General features: G+C 43.8%; 1 protein-coding gene across 11 annotated transcripts in view; it reads right to left on the reverse strand.

Moving 5' to 3' along the window:
* ATXN1 (ataxin 1) overlaps positions 1 to 16460 on the reverse strand; it is a 228895-nt gene extending 212435 nt beyond the window's left edge. For 7 of the 11 annotated variants that reach the window (XM_052812484.1, XM_052811401.1, XM_052812206.1 and 4 more), the window contains exons 1-2: positions 16168 to 16460; positions 9768 to 9887 (exon numbers count right to left, since the gene is read on the reverse strand). The gene's annotated coding sequence lies outside the window, so the exon portion shown is untranslated. Of the gene's footprint in view, positions 1 to 9767; positions 9888 to 15253; positions 15388 to 15417; positions 15454 to 16167 lie in introns of those variants that run through there. The other 4 variants (XM_052811803.1, XM_052811470.1, XM_052811965.1 and 1 more) reach the window with 4 other exon arrangements.
* Positions 16461 to 20670: the final 4210 nt, after the last annotated feature.

Here is a 20670-nt window from a genome sequence, read left to right on the forward strand (position 1 = left end):
CTTTTTTGGTGTTACTTATAACAAGAAGGGGCATCAATTTTCAGATAAAAGCATTATTTTTGACAGTTTTCCGTTCAGTCAAAAGCCTAGTTTTTTGAGAAAACTTATCTCCAAAATTATCAACCAAAATACTTATTAGGGTTTTTTTTTAAATCTACTATAACCACATTATCATTCCAATAGTCAGTTCTTGGCAAAAACATAGTGATACACACAAAAAAAAAAAACCCTCACATTTTTTCACTTCATACCTTCTGTGAACTTCACTCATTCAGTGGGTACTTCATTCCTGTACTTCTCCATAGCAGTCCAGGAATTTTTCCCTCACTGAAGAGCCTCACTCAAAATGCATACCATGTTCAATTTCTTTTCTTTTTCTCAATGAAGTGTTTTTCAAACATTCTTTTTTGGTTTAGCTTACATTTTACCTTGAAAGTTTTGCAACCTGTTACTACAGAACTTCGCCACTGGAGCAGAGTCACGATATGACAACAACTGGAAGCCCAAGGAAAACTGCCCAGGCCGTTGCTCTTGTCCCACCAGTATGACAGATGAAAATTGTACTGTATTTTTAAAGCTTACTAACATTAACAATTTGAAGTGCTGCTATTAACACAGTAAAAGAATCCTTTGATTAGAAGACCACATGATATGATAATAAAACAGTGACCGCATTATCTTATGAAAGAATGACCCAAAGGTGGTGGCTCCTGGCTCATGCTCAGGTACAGAGAAAACAACTGAATGATTTTTTTTTTTTTTTTAAACAATGCCAGCATGTAATATTATACAAACAAATATATGCAACTGATTTGTTAGAGACCAGCTGACAATCCTGAAAAGCAAGATGCCTGCTGAAGAGACACTGCAGCTGGAAGCCAGGGAAGACTGGCAGGCGCATGCGGGACTGAAAATCCAATGTTCAGCCAGGGAAACGGGCACCCACACTGCAGTTTCAGAGAAGAAATAACGGGGTTTTTCCCATGAGGATAAGGGGAAGGCTGTATGGAGTGAAAGGCTTGTCCAGGCAGATCATGGGGGTTGCAAACCTCAGAATCCAGCTATGACTAACAAGGAAGGAAGACAGGTAGATGAAAGAACATTCAAATTTGCAGTTCTGCAGAAAATTACTGAGATATTGAAACCCTCTGAGCAGAAATGGATTTTAGACACACAGAAACACACACAAAAAAATCAAGCCAAAGAAAGGGCCAACACACAATCAAAGTATCGTGCAGGTAACAAAGCCGGTGAAGGAGCCATACAAGTAGGTCAGATACGCAGCAGTGAGAACTGCTGAGCACAGGAGAATCTCAGTAGAGAAGGGGGTGAGGAGAAAAATTAATTGGCCAGCAATAAAAGAATAAAGTCTGGAAAAGGTTAAAATGGGACAGATGGATGAAAGGGCAAAACGCTGCTTGGGCTATATAAAGGAAGATTAGTCTAATTCACCAACATATCCACCTGAAGCACGGGAAGGAAAGACGACTGATGACACTTGACTGAGGAACAGTTTTCATTCCCTCTTCACTTGGAGGAAAAGCCAAGTGAATGCACAACTGCCGTATCTACCAAACAAGCAATGTCTGATCAGCAATGCTGACCTGCCAGCAACAGCTCCGAGTCCAGAGGGCCCCAACGCACCCCGGAGATCGCAGGCCAGATCCCGTGCTCCGTCACACCACATTTACACCCATGTGGTTCCATTTAAACCATCCAAGTAACTAACGAAGGTGGGAACCTGACCCCTTATTCCACCGCAGCCTTTGGCTGAGTGCCTCGGTGCGATGCAGAACATGCACAGTTCACGTTAAACAAGATAAGGAGCATAAAAACCTGGTTGCTGCAGCACCGGCTGCACAGCACTACTGGTTTCATAGAGACACACTAGCTGAGCTGTATAAACAGCACCAAACACTGCAGCAGAAGTGTGTCTTAGTTTGCATTTCTTCCATTCCACACAGCCAATGTGACATTCAACAAGTTCGACTCCTTAGGTAACAGGGGCATACTTGACTGCTACTGTTTAATGTATTTCAGATGCTTACTATAAACCTTCTATGCATCTCAATTTTCCTTAGGGTGCTTTCTGGCTGTAATCTAACAGATAACAACATCTGGATAGTAATGTCATGTAACAAATGTCATATTTCCACTCAGGAATTACTTTAATGCACTCAGTCACTACACGCTGTATTCCCCCTGAATCTGCTGCTGAGCTGCAATCAAAATAAAACTGGTGATGACCAACAAATGGTGGGACATACCCATGCCAGCTTGTATCATTCTCACAGCTGAACACCAGGCACCAGGACTGAGTTATTCTGTCAGCTTGTGCAAATATGGAACAAAATACAGACTTTTACTCCTTCTTTGGTCCTTCTGGTACTTTAGTATCACATATATTTTAAGACACTATATAACATACTTGTGCACTATCCAAACAAACACACAGTGCAATTTTAAACTATAGATTATTAGTCCATAACATCCAACGTCATCCTCTTTCCCCATAAAACAGAACACAGATGCGTTACAGAGACGGCACTGCCGTGTCACTTATCTCCCCACAATTTAATTAATCAACTGTCAAGTTCACAAAGGAAATCACAAGTGATTTCCAAGACTGTGTCATTAACAACAAAAATATCAGGCCAGATCGCAGCAGAGATCCAAGAAAATTCAGCAAGACTGGAAGTAGGAAAGCTGAAACTCACCCCCAATTCAAAGAGGAGACAAAACAAGACCTAAGCAAAAAGGTGAAGCAGCTTCTCGGTTCTGCAGACTAGGAAATGCAAAGGCAAAGCCTTTGCCCAGATCCACCAGTTTGTCTTTGGCTATTCTATCACCAAGCGTTGCTCACAGAGAAGTCATGCTAACATTGAGCAGGGTAGCTGGTGGGGAAAAAGGAAGAGAGAGTCCAGGGGAAAGAAATACAAAATCTAGGATGTATTAGTTCTCTCATTTGTAATGAAGTAGGAGGGAAGGTTCTATTTCATTTGGGTATCAGGGAGACAACAACAGTTAGCAGCAAAGAAACCTCCACTGTATGTTAATGAGTTGGGTTTTGTTTGTTTTAAACCAGATGCTTAAATCTTAAGATATTAGTATGCAAATAAAAAATTGTATTAGCTGAAAGATCACAACATTCATACTGTAGTCTTTTACTTGCATAAATATTGATGGAAATACCAGTATCTGTGTGTCTGGGGCCAAACATTTTACTCGACAGTTCAATCTCAATGACAAGCAACATTGCCTCCCCTTGCTGAGGGAAGAAAATACCTTGGACCAAATCTGTACCTCCTTAGGCAGGATCTCTTCTGAAATCATAGGCAATGCTGCCTGAGTAGAGTCTCAGTCTTTGGCAAAATGCTGCTAAGCCCAAAGAGGAAGGTGAGCAGAGGGTGGTTTGGACAATTCACAGGTAGATGACCACCACTGCAACCTTCCCCCTCTGAGCAGGCCTTGAAGACCAGCCCAGATCACCATCTAATAACTCTTTGGTTGCCTCTCTAAAATGAATCTGACATCAGGGCTCAGGATACAGATCCCTCCACAACAGCTGTAATGGTTTGTAGAAGGATCTGTCAAGGCACAACTCCCAGGTGTGTAAGCAAAACTTTCAGATCACAGGTGGGGCGTTCTGCTCATGGTCATACTTTGCTTTTCTGATTCTTATGGAGGACTTCTGTTTTCAGCAATGCCTATACAGCACTACCTGAGATACCCCAAGTCATTAAAAAAATGTAAATAGGAAAAAAAATAAATTTTTTTTAAAAGAAAAAAATGGATCAGTGACCTTCTGTTGGGTTTTACTTGCTTATTTTATTATGCTCCCTACTTAGTGGATTTTATAAAATGTAAAATTTTATGTATCGTACCCTCTTGCATCTTTGTTTTTAAAACATGACACGTTCTGTAGGAAAAAAAAATCCAAGAAGCAAAATGGAACTTATTTTTGTATTAAATACATTTTAAAAATAATCACCAAAGCTACAGCAAGCATACAGACAGATAGAAAGTAATCGTGTTCATATCTGAATTCCATACTTCAAGCTACCTTTGATCAACTTGATTAATATTCCTTTCAAAAGATTTTATAGCTGGTGTACTTCATGAACACAATTAATCTGTTCTGAATTCTGTGTTTCATAAAATTACTGTTCCTCTGATTAATTTTACAAAACCCATATGTAACTATGTACAAATGCATTTTTCTCATTGATAAAACAAGCCTGTGACACAGCTTCCAGTACTGGCCAAGAGATATCATTGTGAATATCTAATAAATCAGCAAGCCTGATGATGCAATGTCATGTGAGCTAATACACAAAATACTACACTTCTTACTCAAGTAAAAGAAACAATAGCCCAATTCTCAGCTTATAGCACTGGATCAGCTAAAACGCGGCTCTTCAGGTATCAGTACCTGTGGGATAACACCACCAGCTAGTCAAAGTGACTGTAGCTGACCCATGAACCTTCCTCTACTGAAGTCAGTAATAAAATTTTAATCAGATTCAATAGCATGGTTTCACACGGTTGAATTTCAGAGACACTGGATCTGAACAGGACCCATCTGACTCCTGATCTGCAAGGGAGACTCACTTTGACCTTACCAGGACTGCCATGAGCAGGCTGATGTCACTTCACCCCATAAATCCCCTCGCCTGGCACTGTAGCTAAGCACCACTGAACTCAGGTACCCTCTAGGAACACTGCGATGTTGTAATTAGCAGTGAGACTTGTAATGCATTCCCCAGCCAGAAACAAGAGTTGCTGTGGCCACTAGAGTAAAAGAATGTGAAAAGGGATTGGGGAAGAATAAAAAAAAAAACAGGTAACAGTAGAGAAAACACAGTGAAAATTTATTTAAGTATCTCATATTAAAACAACACAAAAATCAACAGCATCAGCTGAACTATCAAACAGATATTACAAGAAATAGTGGATTTTTTTTTAAAGAATAAAATTTCCTTTATATTGATTATTTCAGTGGAGAGGAGAATGATACACAGAAGATATCTCTGACATGAGCTTCTGCTTCTTAATGTCTAAATTATGTTAGGTTTTGTTTTGTTTTTTTGGAGAAATGATGTATTTAACATCCTGCTTGTAGTGCAACAGTAATCTAAACCACTCTTTTATTTTTTGGCAAATGCTGCCCATCACTCACGTTAAGTTTACCATGAACTGTGAACTGTTAACATGTCTTAGTGTGGTTTCAATGTTCCTATGGCAAGGCTAAACAGCATTTAGAAAACAATGATATCCCCAGGCCCGCACTGTAGTTTCTGAAGCACAGATTAAGCACGGTATTCTGCTCAACAAGCTCATCACTGTTAAGTAACTCATCAGAAAATAAAGAGGGAATTATCAAATGGGAATTGCCAAGTAATTAGTTCTCTGAAGCAGATGACATACAACTGTTAAAGGGAGGGGCTTCCCTGTTAGTCATATGTCAGAATAGAGCCTACTAATCTGTAAATAAAAATGCATTACATATGATTAGGGCTATGGGTTTTTAACTGTTAGTGGTACATGAAGAATAAACTTACAACTTCTTCTAGTGTAATAATCTGCTAGGATTTTTTTTTTTTCCTTTGCACACAATGAATTTTCAAACCATTCTGGATCTACTTGCTATTAGACTATCTGGGGAAAGCTATGAATATGGCACAGTAGCAGGCACTGGATGCGTTCAGGGGCCACAGAAGAGGAGAAATGCCTTTACTATCACATTAATTTGAAAAATCAGTCTCTACTCAGCTACTACACACGGCACTGAAAAGGAACCGCACCAATGAGAAAATATTCACTAGCACAAAATTTCTGAGCACAGTAAAGAAGGATTAAGCCTGCTTTTTGTAATTATCCTTCTCCACTAAAGCCTGACTTACTTTCAAGTAGCTGGCCTCACAGAAATGTTAAATTCACAAAACTACAAGGGCCTTCACGCGCAGGTACCTGACAAACAAAAATGTGGTAACAGTCACAACCACACTCCAATATGAGCGAGAAACTCTTCAACATTTCTACTTTACATAGAGCAAAGAGTGACTCAATAAATCCTTAAGTCAGGTTTACTGCTAGTCCCAAAATGGGTTGATCGCTGCTAAGTAACTGATCAGAAAATAAAGAAGGAATAATCAAACTTGGGGTTTGCCTCCATCGCAGCATCTCACCACGAAAAACCCCTCAGCCAACACATTCAAATCCAGATGCTGCCACTCGGGCTAACTTTCGACCAAAACTATACCCCTGGTATCAAGGGCTAACTTTCACCCAAAAGCAGACCCCTGGTATCGAGGCATGGCAAAACCCCCCAGCACGCCCCTGCCCAACACACGCAGCTGAGGGAGAGGGCAGGAGGAGGGCACGCGCAGGCACCGAGGCTCATACCCAACTGCACATCGCATCTAGTCATCTCACTGCTTTCGGCCCTCAGCACGTAGAAGCTCTCCGTCTCTCTAATACTTATGCTAACATCCGAAAGCCCACACTTTAAAGTAATGCTAACAAGTTGCAGTGCGTGGGATAGCAAGTGTTTTATCCCATTTGCAGATACACCTTTTTAAAACAGAAGTTGGAAGGTGAATCAAACCTCAGGTCGTGGCTTATATCGCATTAGGAACGCGAGCCTTGTGTTTTTATGTAGACAGATCACTACACCCAACTCCATTTACACTTCAGACTGTGTTACAAAGCTTTCAGTCAGTCAGACACCAGACCCTCAATATCTGCTAAAGGAACAACACAGCAAAAACGTGTAAGGTCATGGCTCAGGTGACAGGGTAGGGCTGAGGGGACCGCAAAGCCTCATTTCTAAGACATCCGTCTGCACTCACGTCACTTCATTGAATTTACCTTTGAGTTACTCACACACAAAACAAATAAACAAAAAATTAAAATTATTTCTAATTACTACCCAATTATACCTAGTTCACATCTCCATTTCACTTGTGCTCTTAACACATTAAAAATCTCCATCGCCTACCTTCTTCTAGCACTACAGCCATCCTAAACCTTCATAAACAGGATGAGAGGGAAGAAATAAAACCAGCTATGATAAAAGGACACCAATATGGCAATCAAAAAGCCACCACTGGACACAACAATATAGACATGGATTAGCTCTTTTTATGTTCACTACAAAGTATTTTCAAAGGGCAGACTGTTGTCCGTTTAGATAGAGCAGTAGCCAGAAGTCTGCATAAAACAGAAATTATGTCTTACATAAAAAATAAGCCACATTAGGTAGTGTACAGACATACTTAAGGAAAATTCAGAAAAAAAAAAAATTCTTACAAATGGGCTGCAGCTGTAAATTCAACCCGGTACTATAATATGATTAATAGATATCAAGTGACTTGACAGTGGAAAAGATTAAAAAGAACTCTTTAGTTGTTAAAATGTCCAGTGTCTCATGCAAAAATCCTCTCAACACAACTGTTTAAAAGAAAGCATTGAGTCATTTGCCTACGTGGAAGGAGGCAGTGCATGCTCTGAACAAGTAACAATAACTCTATGTTTTGTAGAGCAGGCTAAAGCTAACTAAAGTCATGATAAAGAAAAAAAACAAAAAAGCTGTATCTCCATTTTTTTGTTTAAATTTTACTTTTACTAATCCCCGTGCCCTTACTCGGGCAAGATGCTCAGGAAGCTCTACAAGAACACTGCTTGAATTGGAAGGGTAAGGACACCTGGAGCTCACACACAACAGCGACGTTACTGCCTGAAGCCACGCGATTCCTCACGCGAGTAAAGCCATGAACGCATGTGTAGGGCCACTGGGCCGAAAGTAAGGTTTCTGAGATCTCATTTTGGGTGTTACGACTGTAAGCTCCTGCCTGCTACATCCAGTGACAGAGTGAATGTTTGTAAGCAGGCAGTCTCTAGCCCAGTAACTTCTGTTTCATTTATTTACTTATACAGTGGGCCTGATTTTGATTGTTCCCTAGAAAAATGAGAACTAACTAATAAGGCCAACAGAGGTACCCCAAACTCAGTGACGAACATGTCCAACAACAAGAAAAGAAGCCAAAACAAATCTGATCTAAGGTCCTCAAATACAACACTACACTTCAAGCCGCACTGGTACAAAAAAAAAAGCCAGTATAGTACTATATTCCTGTCATGCCTCTGCACCAGACTTAACTAGGTTACATTTTTTATCCAAAACGTTTGCTTAACATCCAATATATTCTTTGTCTTGCAATTGCAGGAAATGCCAGATCCTAAAATATTTGAGATGTCTTAGCAATACATTGTGGATAACACAACCTGATTATTCACAGGATTTGACCAAGACACTATAAACAATTACTTCCTCTAATTAAGACATATAAGCCTTTCCTAGAGTAATCACTTCTGGGGATAAATACAATTTCATACAACCCAAGCTAATTCTGAAAAAAATGAAATGCTTTCTGGAAACGATAATGTGATAATAAAAAGTTTCCTTCAATTCGATCTCCCAAGTCAATAGCAGCTACCAAGTCAGTTTTCTTTCAAAACAGAAAGACGAAATGTGTCAGCACACGGGCACTTTGTCTGGTTTTTCACTCTCAAGAAATTCTTATTGCTCTGAAGAGATATAGTGGTTACAATCCACCCCCACCATTAAAGCTCATTTGTAAACTGTAACAGGCGTGTCTTTGCATGTAACTACTTGCTTAGACAACTTCCCCTTAAAGCACAGCACCCTTCCCACAGCCACAATAAAATGTCAATTATGTGCTGCATACTTTCCTATGACATGCTGTGTACATTAAAAGTATTCTGCAATGGAGACTTTCTGATCAACCCCTCAAATAGAATGCTATAGTAATTAAGTTTTCTGGCTACATAAGAAAAAAAAAAAAAAAGCTTTGATTTTCTGCAAGTAACCACTACATTTTATTTTCTTTTATTTAAAGACACAGGCAATTTTCTTACGACCCTTTATCTTTTTTTTTTAAGCATTAGCAGTATTGCCAATCCCAAGTACTCAAAAATCATATAACAGGTCCAAAAAACCAGGCTGGCTTAATGACAATCAGATTAAAGAAATAAAATAAAAATTTATGTTCTTTTTATTGGCAGTATGATCGCTGAGCCTTGAGACTTGTTTTTTTCAAGGTATTCTCCACAACCATAGGGAAAGGGGAGAGAGAGAGAGGACAGAGAGAGCAGACTGATATATGTGCACTATTACATCCTGTCTGGCTACAGCATTTCAGGGACAAAAATCAGAAGAATTGAAAACATTCCTTAAACCAAAGTAAAAGACACCCAGGCACGTCAGTAGTGACTAATTATCCTGGGAAGTATCCTTATGCCAGACGAAGTTTACTGCACAGGAGGAACTCAGGACACTGGAAAAGTCAAGCAGGCTGCAAGCAAAAAGAACCACTGAAAACGTTTATAAAAGTGCAGGAAGGATTTATACAATTTCACCCGTGGCATCTTACAACAAAAATCAAAGCCTGTAAACTTTTCCATTCATACTACCATCTTTTAGTAACTGAATATGCTCTGACCTGAGGTGAGCATAAAACCACTCATCTGGAACCCACTGTCCTGTAAGTCACCGAACTGAGTCACTAGAGTTAATGAATTTTTCTGATGAGAGTTTCTCAAGGACCTCTACTGCCAGGCAAGGGAAGTACAAACATATCACGGGTAGGTAATCATACAGACACCGGTGAAGTGTCCACGCTGATTAAAGCCCAGAGCAGACAGTGTACTCTTGTTAGAGGAAACAAAAAGCATTATATTCTCACCTTATTGGCAGTGCATATCTGTACGTTGAAGACAAAAATGAAGGTGGTCACTGTCCTACGGGGTCAAGAATAAATTCACAGCTTGTATTGCTTGCCCATCTGGCTTGGCCTGCGATGTGACTGTTGATCCACGAGTTGAGGAGATGGAAATCAAAGTAAAAAGAAACAAAAACACAGTTAAGAGTCAAACAATTTACAACATGCTAAGACATCCTAATGAAGATTGAGAGAGAATGCTTTTGCTATTACTTAAGCACAAATAAACTATAGATTTAATCCTGCAGACAGAGCACATACAGTAGAGAGCAGAGCCCATTTATTCAAACTGAGTGCTCTTTTCCCAAATGCGATCTTAATGAGGTGAAGAATCATAAGCAACTTGAGATGACTGTCTTCACTGCCAGCAGAACATATTTTATTTGAGGAGGGGCATCATCCAGAAAACATACTGCTGCAGCTACTACTATCAGGTGAAAAATAATCAGCTTTAGGAATGTGACATTACCTTCCGCACTATTTTGTCATTAATGGTGGCATGCTAGAGTCAATGCATATTACTGCAAATTCCCAAATAATATAAGCAAAGGAAAACTCTACCAATGTGATTTTTTTTCCCTATTTCTGTATTTTTGCTCAGTAAAATTACGAAGAGCCAGCATTGAATTTCTGCTGACATCACATATTAAACAAAATACATTGTGTTTTTTCACTTGGAATCTCACCAAATATTTTTATCACTCTTGGGACAATAAAAGGATTTAGTGGGACCATTTCTCCCTCACTGAGCAGCATTTTTGTTGTTTCAGTTTATGAGCATACTTACTTGTTCCTATTTATGGAAGGATTTACACACATACTTAACTCTAGATAGGTTCAATCAATCCTCATTCAGCAAAACCCTCACTGGGACATGTACTAAAGTAACTTTGCAGACTGGGACCAATGCACACACACAGATCTGTATGTGCTGTACAACCTCAGTTCCTCAGACTACAACTTTGAGGAAAAAAAATGAAGCATTACATTCTCAATACATGCACCAAGATCAAAAAAGACTTATAGTCATTGATTCGGGTTTTGCCTTTTTACAAAGGTTAGAAGTCTGCAAAGTTTCTTACATTTTAAAACGTTAGTCATGTTATCAGCTCAGCCAAAACCAAGTAAAATCTTCAACCTCTTTATATAAAGAATGTGAACCACTGAACGAGACTCCAAAATACAGTGCCTTTGTCCAAATACCTATTTATTTATTTACAGTCTTGCATAAAAGTAAAATGAAAGGATGAGGTCAGGATTTTCAGTTTGCAAAGCTAAGGCTATTGAAGCCACTGGAATATAGCACACCATTTCTTTGCAATGAAATATCTACCTGTGCCAAACCTGTCATACTTCCGTTTCTCGTGCTAATTACAACTTTATTTGTTAAAGCAGAGTTGGTTACAGCAGTCTCAGGAGAGGCCTACAATTAAATCTGTTACCTGCACTCCGTGAATTGTACACACTGTACCTGTACAGTCCTCCAAAACAGCCAAATCATTCACAACCTGTACGCTTAGCTAAGGCTGACACATAGCCCGACTTCACTCAAGCGGCATCAGCGTGAGCTGCCTCACACGCTGGAGTAGGTTTGCAGCCAGCCAGTGCTTCAGACCATCTATGCAATTCTGACACGCATTTCCTTTAGAGCCTGCCATACTTCTTTATTGCATTTCCCCTTCAATTAGTACACCACAACAAAAGCAGCACACTCTATGAACAACGACAATGATAATCCTGACTGCCGTCTACTAAGATGTGCTGCTAAACTTCAGCAAGGGGAAAATTAGGCCTTGATTTTGTTTTACTAGCTACATTACTAAAACAATTATTTTTAAATTCTAATGTTTAAATCCTTAGTTGCTTTTCAGGTGACTGCATTTAAGTGTCTATTTTCTTAATTAACAGGAAACTAGGCCACTGGATCTATTACATAAAAATTTTTGTTAAGTGAAATTCCAGGTCTCTTGTAAATGTCTTTTAAAACAAGACTAGTTTTTCCAACCTTTCTAAATAAATTCAATCAGGCCAGAAGGGCAAGGAGAAAAGTCGCACTGTTTATTTTCAAAAAGCCTTTTAACTATGTATATATGGCCTTTTTGAAAATAATTACTTTCTAACACTCTTAGTCACACAGGTAATTTGTCTTACAATAAAATATGTATAAGCAGCATGCGGCACACAAAGGTTCACTCTACAGGACTCGTCCTGCGCGTGGTTATTTCACTCTCTCCAGCCAGTCCTCCTAACAGGCTCCTCTGTTTCAAGCCACCTCCTCGGTACGGAGGCCCAAAACAGAGGCGGCCGTGCCGAGCAGAGGGTATTCTCTCCTAACACGAAGGGCGAGTTAGTCAAGGCACTTAAAAGCTGCACTTCGGGCGTAGGAAACTGCCCGCGAACTCCCCGTCCCCTCGCCTCTCCAAGGAGAAACGCCTTTGCTCAGCAGGCAGGCTGAGACCTGCAAACTCGTCACACCGAACCCAAGACTGCCAGCTGCCTGGCACCACAAGAGCTAAACCACCGACAGGCATTTCTCATTACCTCCTCCAGCTCCGGTGCTTTACCATCAGAGTGATTAAAATATCTATTTTACTGAGATATTTCTGGATTGCATTATGTTCCAGCCTGGTACTACAAACACTCGGGAGCTGTGGGTGCTGATGATTTCTCATCACTGAGACACAAAATCCTCCGGGCCAAGTTCAGTATTAGTGTAAGTGCACGCAAGATTAGTGACTGGAATAGGGGTGTTAACCACTTCTGCAGACGCTTAACACAGCTCCTTAATCAGGCAAAAATCCTATTTAAGCCCACAGTGCTTTTTGCCGTAAAAAGATACAGAGAAAATAATGGTGATACGCAGCAGATCACTTTCTGAGCTCTGTTACTCTACTATACGCCTGGATGAAGTCCAATAAATGGAGTTATTCTAGATATACACCCATGTAAGTGGCTCACAATCCCGTCCCCTGGAGTCACTCCAGATTTATGACATTAGAACAGAGTGTCAAATTTGGTGCCTTTAAAAAATTACACCTACGTTTGTGAAAAAGTGGCTCAAAAGAGCCGTGTCCAAACACTAGGAATGAAGACAAATACACATTCCTTGGTTAAATACATTTTTAAGAGCAGTATGCAATTCGAAGCTCATCAGACTGCATATTTTTTCAAGGTACTACTAACTTTGTGGCAGAAAGTCTCCTGCTCTATGGCTATGATATTTTTATGAGCACAAATGCAAAAAAAAAAAAAAAAAAAGAGGCAGCAAATAAATACCCATATGGGAAACGAGTTATTTACTGATGAGAAAATTGTTTTTAATAGCATATACTGAGATTTTATCATGAGAAAATGAAGTCAGCTTTCACCTAAAACACAACAGGGCCTCTACCTTGCTAAGAACTATGAGGAGGCTTAACAAACCTAGGTGACAACAGTGGTATCAGATACCACTGATTTTAATTTCACTGGCCAGAAGGTGTAAAGTACAGTACGTGAGTGGAGAACAACAAGCCTGTGGCCTAAAATATGAATGTTGGAATGGGAACTGTTACAAACTCACAAACACCGTTACAGCCACCAAACAGTTAAACCAGCCAGCCAGCCAGCCAGCAAAAAGAAAAGGAAAACTCCGAAGAAACTTTTATGCAAGCTTTTATAAGCCAAAAGCCTTTTTAAAAAGTACCACACCTTTGTTAATTTGCTAGTAATAAACGTAAGTGGAACTGACGACTTGGCTAACCTGCTAAGCGTGCCACGTACCGTCGTCCCATCTGCCTGACACTACAGCAGGCAAAGAACACCCTTTCCGAGAAGTTCAGCCATTAGGAAACCACCACCAGCATCCTTCAATTTTCGGCAAGCCCGAGGCGGTGGCCGTGCCGGCCGTACAGCACCAACGCGGCACACGCAGGGCTGGTGGTAGCCCGGTGGGTTGCCCGCCAGCCGCACACGCACCTGACTGGACGGTGAACACCGTCTGTTACCATGGCAGCCTGATCTAATTACATGACTGATCAGGGCTGGAGTAAGCGCGCTGAAAGCCTACACCGCTGACATGTCGCTACGTGATGAGAGAGACAGACAGACAGGCGAGCGCGGAGGAAAATCTATCAACCTCTGCCTTATGTAAAAAGTGAGGAGATTACAGCCACCCTTTAAAAAAAAAGAAACTGCCGCCCGTAAAATACTGGGCCGGTTTTACGAACAAATTAGGTGCAATAACATGCAATTACAACTTACTATTATCTCGCAGCATTGCAAAAATAACTACGGCGTAATATTTTCCCTGGCCATTCTCAATTTCCCTCTCCCTCATTCACAACCCTTGCTCCGTATCATAAAACTGAACCGTCCCCATCACCCGAACAGAAATAGATTAACGCGAAGCCGGGATTTTCCTTTAGGGGAAGGCTTCATTCGAAACTGAAATTAAAAGTCCTTGACTTCTTGGTGTGTAAGCAGAGTAACTCACTATGCCTGACCACATCTGACACGTAAAGTAACCATTACTGCGTAAAATACATAACCATGAGCATTAAAGGTTGAAGTGTAACCTGTGTTACAAAATATGAATTCCTTTACCATATGAAAGGGAAAAGGTCTCCAGCAAAGGTCATCTACCTGCACCCTTGCCGATCTCTACACAGAAAACATTTGTAAGGAGGGAGGTTTTACAAACCCGGATTTCTTCGCCTGGGCATAACAGGAATGCTTAAAATTTTTCCCCAATTCTATCTGGAGTTTGGGCTCACGGGGGAAAGAGATGCTGCTCGGAGGAGTCCCTATTACACAGCATACGGTAAACAAAATAAAAATAGCCTGTCGCTCTCGTTGTCTACACAGTGCATTATATAACAGGTTTCCGACTTGTTTTCTTTTCTATTATTACTCTTCAGTAATTCCTCCTCTTCAATAACATGTAAATCGCTCCCAATTCTGTCATTTTATTATTATCGCCATTACTATTACAGTAGGAGCTAACGTTTTCCAGCACGCTTTAATTTAGACTTTAATATTCTCAGGAATCGCACTGACGGATTCAGCACCCACAAACATACAAGGGGACATTTATTTGTTTTCTGCCAGTTAATTACGATGCCTTAGGAAAAGAAAAAAAAAAAAAAAACCAAAACCCCAACCCCCCCCCCCCACCACAACCCAACCACCCAGCCCGACCCAAACAAACCCCGAGGCGGAGGGGGAAGGGGGTCGGTGAGCGGCAGGAGGGCAGCGGCCGCCGCTGGAGGCGAGCGGAGCCCCGGGGCGGCGGCGGGGAACCCCGGCCCCGCTCCCCGCGGGACGCCGCCGGCCGGACCCCGCGACCACGGGCAGGCAGCGGGGCGGGCGCGGCGGCCCCCCGGTTCCTCCCCCCCCACACCCCGAGCCCTCCCGCCCCGTCCCTCCGCCGGCGCTGCCCCTCCCGCCCCCGCTCCCCCGGCCGGCAGTACCGGGTGGCGTCTGCAGCCGGCCTGGGCCCTGAGTGAAGCGGAGCGGGGCTGCTGCCGGGCACATCCCAGCCCCAGCGCCGCCTCCTCCGCCGCCGCCGCCACCGCCGCCTCCTCCTCCTCGCTTCATTCACCCTCCGGCAGCCGCCCAGCCCCGTACTACATACGCCGTGCGGCGGCGACCGGCCCTGCCGGCACCCGGCCCCGCGCTGCGCCCCGCCGGGCCCGCCCGGCGTACACGCACCGCACGGCCCCCCCCACCCCCCGCAGCCACACGCGCACACACACACACCCCGTGTCGCCACACGCACGGCACACAACGCACACGCACCGCACCCCCCCACACACACGCACACACAGACGCGCGCAGTCTCACACATACATACATACAAACATACATACATACACCCCCCCGAGGCCGCCGCACCGGGGGCAGCCGCGGCTCGCAAAATGTCCCCCGTCCCCGCGGCCACCCACACCCCGCCCGGGCCGCGGGGTGGTGGTGAGGAAGGAAGAAGGAGCCGGCGGGGCTGGGCTGTACGAGCGGCTCCTTCCGCGGGGCCACCCCGGCCCCCACCGTGTCCCCGCATCCCCGCGCCGCTCCCTCCGCCGGCGCCCTCGGCCATTTCGCACCCCCCCCCCCTCCCTCCCCCGGGGCCGAGGCCGGGCCCACGGCGGCAGCACCTCCGGGCCGGGCCGGGCCGGGCCGGGCCGAGCCGGGCCGGGCCGGGGGCGGCCGCAGCGAAGCGGGTTGTAGCCCCGCGGCGGGGTGGGTAGTGCGCTCCCCTCCCCCCCGGCCCCGTGTTTTTCCAGCTGGAAATCGCCGGTGGTTTGCAGTCTAAACAAGGGAAGAAGCCGAGGCAGGGAGGAGGGGGGGGGGGAGGCAGAAAGCAGAGGAGGAAGAAAAAGCCACTTACTGTAAAGTGTCAGTGGAGGTGGGGTTGGCGGGGGGGGGGTCAGAGAGAGACTCGCACACAAATGTCTTCCTAGCTGATCACGGGGCTTGGGTCTGCTTTTTTGTTTGTTTGGTTTTTTTCCTTCCCCCTGCAGTGACACAGGTCCGGGATGTCTCCACCACTGTAGTAGAAATGATGTCTGCGGTACAGCGCTCGCTCCCTCTCCTCTCTCCAGCATGTAAATGGGTAATAGAAGCCAAATATGGAGCAGTTGGCTGCCTCTGCAACAGCTCAAGGATCCTACTTCATGCAAAAGGGGGGGGGGGAAGGGAGGAGGAGGAGGAGGAGGCAAGGCAACACTCTGGCAGGCGGCCAAGAGAGCCACACAGATTATTGCATACGCACAGCACCGCCGGGCCAAGGCGGCCTTAACCCTTTGCGGAGCCGCCGCACGCTGCCCGGGGGCGAGCGGGGACGGGGGGGGGGCTTGGGGGGGGGGGTCGCCTCGCCACTTACCTCCTCCTTCTCCTTGTAACACTTCAAAGGCCAGGCTGGCTGTCTACGGCGGGATTAATCCCTGCGCACGCCGCTGTTCCACAGAAGTCCCCGCTCCTGTGGTAGGCTGCGTCGCCGGGATCTCAAAGCACTTTGCAGGCGGAAAGAAATGAGCTGGGGAGGGGAAGAAGAAAAAAAAAAAAAGAAAAAAAAAACCACAAACCCCAACCCCAAACCTATATTGTTTAAGGGGGACGGAAGAGACAGCTAGCAAAGCGTGCTGTCCTTCAGAAATGGCAGGGAATGCTGGTTTAAAGGATGCATGAAAATCAGTTGCTCAGTCAAGGCTGGTCTGTCTCTCTATGGGAGGAAATAAAACTGTGCGGGAAGCCAGGGAATGCTCTGAAGCAGCCTCTGCGAGAGTCAGAAGAGGGTGATTTTAAGATGCCATATTGCATTTCACTGTGGAGAGCTGCAGAGTGATTTAGAGCAAGAGCCTGCATCCCACTCCCTTTTTCTGAATTAGTTTTATTTATCCGGATCCTTGGCATATGCTCGAGTTGCTTTGTAGAAAGTACCTTCCACTTCATTCAGACCAAAGAGGCTCTGACTCATACCGTCACTGAACTACAAGACAGGCAGGGCTGAACCACGCATGTTTGGGTACTAACTCCCTCTGGATTCCTTAGCACGCATTTCATCAAAGATCCCCTTGCATCTCTCCCAGCTGTACGCAGACCACTGTGAGCCTCTCCCAAACTCGCCCCCAACTAAGGCAATTTACACTTCTCCGGCACTCCAGCATCAGCTCGTTACTCTCCTACTTCTCTCAACACGGGTCTCTGCAGTGCCATAAACTGCAGTGATGGGCAAATAACAAGCACGGACGCAAACCAGAGACCAGAGAAAATATCCTCCTACTGGACTGGCTCAGCCTGGTCTTCAAGTCTTAGAAGAAAAGACAAAACATCAAATTACCAAGCCAGGTACAAGGTAGAGAAATAAAACAAATTATGGAAGCAATGAATGGGAGGAATACAGCCAAAGGACAGCGGGCTGCTATGCTTGCATGCAACCTGACAGTGGTCCGTAAGGAGCCGTTCACGCTCTGCTTTGGCATCGGGAAGGGAGGTACAGCAGGGAGAAGGGCTCTCCCCACCCCAAGGACATTGCAAAAAATGTTGCATAAATACCAAAGACTGCTATGTACCAGCTCCACGGAGCTGGATGCTGTGGGGTCACAGGCCTTTCAGAAGGGCCTCAGATGTGCACTCCCTGTACCGTGGCCATCCAGGCCGGGCTCTTTGTTGCACTTTGCACCAGTTCGCCACAACAATAAGCTCCAAGGTACCAGGTTTCTAGTGCAGGTATATCTCCCATGTGTCCATTACATATTAGCATTAGATTTTAGCATTAAATCTAGCATTAGAGTCTAGATGCAAAGTACCCTAGGACTCAGCCTGTCATTATGCAGATCAGCAAAGTAGTCCCTTCTATAAATGACTGTACTAGTTCACCGTAATTGCTAAAGAATGTAATAACATTGTAAGCTGCAGTGCTCTTGATGTAGAGTTGATACTGTAATATAGAGTAGCTTTATGAAACATAGGGATCTTTTACCACAGCACCTTTTGCATCTTTAGTTCAGGTTCACTATGAAATCCGACTTCATTTTCCATTCTAGGAGTGGTCTGGGGACAGAAGCAGCAACAGATGCTGCTTGATGTCTGGACAAACGTGCCACTCAGCACTACGAGACAGTGAATCTACAGCAGCAAAGCAGACAGCAAAATTATCTTCACCCAGCTAATGCAAGGTTCATTGATTTAATAAAAGGAACCAAGGGAGAGAGACAGAGACTGGAGATTACTGAAAATCAAGCCCCAGAGAAGCTGCAACCCCATCATCAAGGTTCAATTCTGAGTACACGGCATTCTCCTGTCTGCCACCTTTTTTATTCCAGTTGTACAGAGTGTTACCTCAGGAGAAAGGAATCTTTCCTTCTCAAACGTTCACCTTGCCAAGAGGTGTGGCACACGCAGAGAAAGAGAAGCCACATTCATGCTGAAGCAAGCTTTGGGCAACTTTCCCTTCTGCAGCAGGCTCATATAAGAGGCTTGTGTATTCCTCCACTCTGTGGCTGTGGTGTTTGCCACAGGACCCACATATTTTGCCACGCTCCAGGCTCTAGGCTTTTACATCTTTGTCTGTGTTTCTGCTTCAGAGTTGAAAAGAGACCCCTAAAATGCAAGTCCATTGTAAGTCAAAGCAATATTGTTTTCCTGAGCCAGCAGGCAGCCTTAACCCATGGCTTTGGGAAGCACCACAACTGCCACCAGCCACCTCGGGTTCATAAGCCATTCCTCACCTCCGTTTTGACTTGATACATGTTGGTTGCATTAACAGAGAGAGATGAGGGGACTGTGCCTCCACGGACATTGCATGACACACAGGATATACCCCCATGTCACAAGTCGTCCTTGTGCCTCTGCAGCTCCCCTGCTGAGTGCCGACACGGGCTCAATATATTCCCTCCACAAAGAGTACCACAAAATATGGAGGTGCCAGTGAAGGCAGAGGGGGTGGGAAATGGCACCTGAACGTGACCTTTGCTGAATGGCCGGGACAGAGGTCCATCTGTATCTATTAAGGCAGTGCAGCCTATTGACCCAGAAGTGCAGAACTAAGGTAGAAGAGAAAGTAATTTGCTGTGGAAAAGTAGACGTGATTTTACCTGCCACCAGGATAGTTCAGACAACAGGAGTAAAGAGAAGCAACTCAGCACTGAAGCGGTCAGGTCCTGCTCAAGGGCTACCCCAAATACCTGCAGTGCACTCTCACAGCAGCTAAGAGCCACCCTAAACCCCATCACCTCGGACCCTCTGAGGAGGGCATATAGCAAGGCACGCGTACACAAAAGTAGCAGCAAACTTCCAAAACAAAACTCTCCCATTGCAGACCTTCCTGCCCCTGGGGAGAAAAAGAGAGCAGAGATACGTGAGAGATGCTAACCAGCTGGTTGAGCGCAGTACGGACAGGGGCTCTGACACCACAGTGGTGAGTGGGACACAAGAACCCACATTGACTCAAGCATTTTTATTTACTGCTGGTGATGTGCTGAAACCGATATGACTCCCAGCTGAGTACAGTCTTGACCAAAAGATATTAATCAATTTGACATGCAAGATACGCACTGTCTAGAAGAAACTGTCTTTCAATCCACTAGTTGTAATGTGTCATCTACACTGCATGTTTTATACAATTAATATTATCTACGAAAAATGGGAGAATAAGAGGCATAAGAAGTTAGATTTTTTTTTTTTAAACATTCACATTCAGGGAAATCCAGTGATGGATGATGTATTGAGTGTGAAAAGTAATTTCACAATTATTGATCATTACAATCTTAAGTCTTCAATTTGTCATAAAATGACATTGTTGGTCTCATTACAGCCTCTAGTGGACAGTAGTAATCCACTTCACAGACCTGTCATACAATTTGCTCAAATGACAAGCGTTATCAAGGTGGAGGTTACTCTGAGAGAGCATGAACATACAGTCATTCTTATCCCCTGGCAAAAAGGATTTTTGACTACAATCAAAGGTTTCTTGTCATTGCCCGTAAGCTGCCTTGCTTTACAGTTCAGGTATTAACACTGGCTTGTAAATAAACAGAGAACTTCTGCTATTAATTTCAGTTTCAGACAGTTTTCATAAAAACTAAATTCATCTCAAATATTTTTATAACAGAAAATATTGGTTGCCATGTTTTTGGCTTAAGTAAGATGTTTTTATTCCAACTCAGAATCTGCCGACTGTCCAATCCACCTCCTATCTATTTATAGCCCTCTCACATTCAGATAATTTTTGCTAATGCAGTTATTTTCATTATTATTTCAGACATATACAGCTGATTTAAGGTATTTTAACAGCTTTAACAAATGAGAAACTATAATTTGGATTACAGCTGGCTTATTAAGGTACGCTTACCTCAGGGAAGTTAAAAATGTACACGATCTGAACAATAAT

This window comes from Harpia harpyja, chromosome 1 (assembly GCF_026419915.1).
Source record: "Harpia harpyja isolate bHarHar1 chromosome 1, bHarHar1 primary haplotype, whole genome shotgun sequence".
Lineage (NCBI taxonomy): Eukaryota > Metazoa > Chordata > Aves > Accipitriformes > Accipitridae > Harpia > Harpia harpyja.